The following is a 4,973-nucleotide window of genomic DNA, read 5'->3' on the forward strand; positions in this document are numbered from 1 at the left end:
CACTCAGGTGAAGGATGATACTGAGATCTGGATTGCAGTACACAGGCCAGGTCTGGTTTAAGGCAGTGGTTGAGAAATATCATGCAGGTGAGTCATTCAGTCTCCTCAAGCGGTTCTTGTTGAAGTTCAGAACAGAAAATATCTGATCACACAAATGTGTGGAGTTAAACAAGTGTAGCATTTTATTTGTAAATGTTCGAATCTCTGGACACCTGTCGCTCATAGCTTATCATATGGTTGTTTTCAGTGTCTCTTTACATTGAAATCCTTATACACGGCAACAGTCTCTTGGCAAATTAGGAAAACACAGTAGTTTCACATGTCACTGATGAAATCTTGCAGTTTCCACCTGTCCTGGAAGTAGCAGCCCTCACAGTCAACTTTCCTGTTTTGTTTTTGTTTTGTTTTGTTTTTAAATCTACAGTTGCCATTTCAGGAATGGGCTGGAAAGAGTCGCTGGGGTCACAAACAGGGTCACAGGTGGCAACAGAGTCCTGCTGACACTATTTGGTGGCACAAAATATTGCATCTTGTAACTGTACCTATTTGACAGCGTTGGCAGGCCATAAATGCTGCATTTTATGACAGTAACTGCAAAAACAAGACTATAAAATATGATTCAATCGGACTCCAGACCGGACTTTGGACATGCCTAGCAGTTCATGTTACAACCATCTAGTTAATGGACACACTATCCAACCACATGGGCCAAAATATCTATTCTGCTCCATCTGAGAGGTTTACACACGGTAACTGTGGCTTCTAACTTTGATTTGTTTCATATTTGTTAATATTTGTGTGATATTTGTTGAGGTGCTTTGGTATAGACGGCTTATTCTGTTGCTGTTGCAGGCTAGCATATGTGGACTCACCTATTGACTGAAACTAGCTTGAGAGACTTTTTGTTCGAGTCCATCTGATTAGAGACACTTTGAGGGGAAACTTTTAAAATAACTGAACAATGTGTATTTGAAATGTTTCTTGTATGCCCTTTATTTTTTGTAGTTATTGTGGATGCTGCCGAGACTGAGGACTGAGCAGTAAATAAATGTTAAAAATACCTGTATGATTACATCGGGACATCTAGTTACATTCCTGATGAGAAGGCTCTGTGTAATTACCGTCACTTCAGGGAAGGATATGCCCCATTTTCTGTATTGATTTCTGATTATCTGACTGAATTTCTTTACTTTCAGGACTTCCAAAAAGAAAATGAAGAAATTATTGGCTTTACTCTTCTTCTGTCACGTCACATCTTCAGGTAAGATAATAATAATAATAATAATAATAATAATAATAATAATAATAATAATAATAATAATAATAATAATAATAATAATAATAATAATAATAATAATAATAATAAATTATAAAATGATAATAAAGCTATTGTATTGTATTGTATTGATCTCCGAGTAATTGTTAACCGCTACTTCTTCCTGGTGCTGTTGTTTGTTTTTTCAGTTATTACTGTCTGCAAAGTGCCTGGCTCTTTTAGTTTCACTTCACTTTTTAAAGTCTCAAGTGTCTTATTAGCACAGATTCAGCCTGACATGCATCTGTTCAGTCCTGACTTATGATTATTGTCTATGTTATTTTCATATCGCCTAAAAGTCGTTGCATTAAAGATGACATGTACTTGCTGGAGCTGTCAGGGCTGAGAGTAAGGTACAGGATGCAGTCAATCCAGAAAACATTATTTATCCCCTGGGTGCAATTCAAGGCAGATAGAGCAGCTGGACACAGAAAGGTAGCAACAAGTGTACAATAGTAGTAATATATTTTTAAAAGCAGTAATGTTTGACTGATAATGAGCTCTTATCAACATTAAGTTGGTTCATCCTTCCTGCAGCCAGCTTGCTTCCCTTTGTGTTGTCTGCTTTTCATATATTCATGTTTATTAATCTTTCTGCTTTGTTATTGTCTTGCATGGATGAGTGCATACTGCATATGTTTTTATTTTGTTTAAATTTTAATGGTTGTATGTGTGTCTGTGATGTTGCTTGTGTTGTGTGCTTATGTCTTTCAAAAATACTTTTAGTCCAGAACTAGATGAAAATTAGTCATGTTTTAATAATGTAAACTGAGTTTAAAATATATTTTTTTAATCTAAAAGTAATTATCTTGTAAATAATTAATCCGGGTAAGATAAAGATCAGAAATAGGGAAGACAGTCTACTTATTTCATCACAGCATCACATTTGAAGATGAATTTTTCAACCTGAATTCATACTAAACCATTACATTGAGGAATTTGTTCTGGTGGAAACAAAGGTGCTGTGATCAACTGTATTAAATGCAGCACTGAGATCCAGTAGAACAAGTATCATAGGTGACCTTTACCAGTGCTGTCTCTGTACTATGATTTATTCTAAATCCTGACTGAAACTCTTTGAACAAACCATTTCTATGCAGACAATCACAAAATCAGCTTTCAACAACTTTTTCAAGAATTTTAGAAATGAAAGGGAGGTTGGATTTGGGCCTATAGTTGGTTAAAACACCTGGATCTGGAGTAGGCTTTTTAAGAAGTGGCTTTACTCTAGCAGCTTTAAAAGCCTGTGGTACGTAGCCTGTCAGTAAAAAGAAGTTGATATTTAATACTGCAATATTAATTAAAGGAAAGACTTCCTTGAACAATCTAGTGGGATGGGGTCTAACAAACATGTTGCTGGTTTAGAGGAATTTACTGTTGACGTGAACTCTGAGAGATTTACAGCAGAGAAGCAGTCCAAGTATAAATCTGGTTCTATGGAAGCTTCCAGAGCCACGACACCTAAAGACATGTTCAGGATTTTTTGTCTAATATTCAAAACTTGATCAGTGAAGAAGGTCATGAAGTCTTCACTACTGAGGGCTAAAAGAACACAAGGTTTCACACAGCTGTGACTCTTTGTCAGCCTGGCTACAGTGCTGCAAAAAAATCCGGTGTTGTTCTTGTTATCACAAAATGTTAATGTGGGTTAATGTTATCAAAAAATATTATCAGACAAAATAGTTTTGTTGAAAAACTGTAAGATGTTCAATTTCTATGCCAAATGTCAAAACAAGACCAAGGGTGTGATTAAAACTGAGTTGGTTTGTTCACGTTTTGAGGAAAAACAACTGAGTCAAACAATGAGCTAAATGCCAAGTTGAGGCTGTCATTCTCATCACCTACACATGTGGACAAAATTGTTGGTATCCCTCAGTTAATGAAAGAAAAACCCACAATGGTCACAGAAATAATTTGAATCTGACAAAAGTAATAAGAAATAAAAATTCTATGAAAATGAACCAATGAAAATCAGACATTACTTTTGAACCATGGTTCAACAGAATTATTTTAAAAAATAAACTCATGAAACAGGCCTGGACAAAAATGATGGTACCCCTAGAAAAGACTGGAAATAATGTGACCATAGGGACATGTTCAATCAAGGTGTGTCCTCTAATTAACATCACAGGTGTCTACAAACTTGTAATCAGTCAGTCGGCCTATTTATAGGGTTACAGTAGTCACTGTGCTGTTTGGTGACATGGTGTGTATCACACTAAACATGGACCAGAGGAAGCCAAGGAGAGAGTTGTCTCAGGAGATTAGAAAGAAAATTATAGACCAGCATGTTAAAGATAAAGGCTATAAGACCATCTCCAAGCAGCTTGATGTTCCTGTGACTACAGTTGCACATATTATTCAGAAATTTAAGATCCATGGGACTGTAGTCAACCTCCCTGGTCGTGGCCTCAGGAGGAAAATTGATGACAAACTGAAGAGACGGATAATACGAATGGCAACAAAAGAGCCCAGAACAACCTCTAAAGACATTAAAGGTGAACTCCAAGGTCAAGGTACATCAGTGTCAGATCGCACCATCCGTCGTTGTTTGAGCCAAAGTGGACTTCATGGGAGACGACCAAGGAGGACACCATTGTTGAAAACAAATCATAAAAAAGCCAGACTGGAATTTGCCAGACTGCATGTTGACAAGCCACAAAGCTTCTGGGAGAATGTCCTATGGACAGACGAGACAAAACTGGAACTTTTTGGCAAGACACATCAGCTCTATGTTCACAGACGCAGAAATGAAGCATATGAAGAAAAGAACACTGTCCCTACTGTGAAACATTGAGGAGGTTCTGTTATGTTCTGGGGCTGCTTTGCTGCATCTGGTACAGGAAGTCTTGAATCTGTGCAGGTACAATGAAATCTCATGACTATCAAGGTATTCTAGAGAGAAATGTGCTGCCCAGTGTCAGAAAGCTTGGTCTCAGTCGCAGGTCATGGGTCTTGCAACAGGATAATGAGCCAAAACGCACAACTAAAAACAGTCAAGAATGGCTAAGAGGAAAGCATTGGACTATTCTGAAGTGGCCTCTATGAGCCCTGATCTAAATCCTATTGAACATCTGTGGAAGGAGCTGAAACATGGCGTCTGGAGAAGGAACCTTCAAACCTGAGACAACTGGAGCAGTCTGCTGATGAGGAGTGGACCAGAATACCTGCTGAGAGGTGCAGAAGTCTCACTGACAGTTACACAAATGGTTTGATTGCAGTGATTGCCTCAAAAGGTTGTGCAACAAAATATTAAGTTAAGGGTACCATCATTTTTGTCCAGGTCTGTTCCATGAGTTTATTTTTTTAAATAATTCTGTTGACCCACGGTTCAAAAGCAATGTCTGATTTTCATTGGTTAATTTTCATAGAATTTTTATTTATTGTTACTTTTGTCAGATTTAAATTATTTCTGTGACCATTGTGGGTTTTTCTTTCATTAACCAAAGGGTACCAAGAATTTTATTCACGTGTGTGCATGGATATTAAACTCACCCACTATAATGACTGTATCTGTACCGAGCAATAGGAAAGTACTCTGAGAATTCAGGTAAAAACTCAGAGAAAGCAAACATCGTGAATTCAAAAGCTGAAAATCTTCTTTTCCCTCCAGTGAAACACTCCTTGATGTTTTTCGTCACGTCAGCTTCTGGACGAT

Source organism: Amphiprion ocellaris, chromosome 15 (assembly GCF_022539595.1).
Source record: "Amphiprion ocellaris isolate individual 3 ecotype Okinawa chromosome 15, ASM2253959v1, whole genome shotgun sequence".
Taxonomy (NCBI): domain Eukaryota; kingdom Metazoa; phylum Chordata; class Actinopteri; family Pomacentridae; genus Amphiprion; species Amphiprion ocellaris.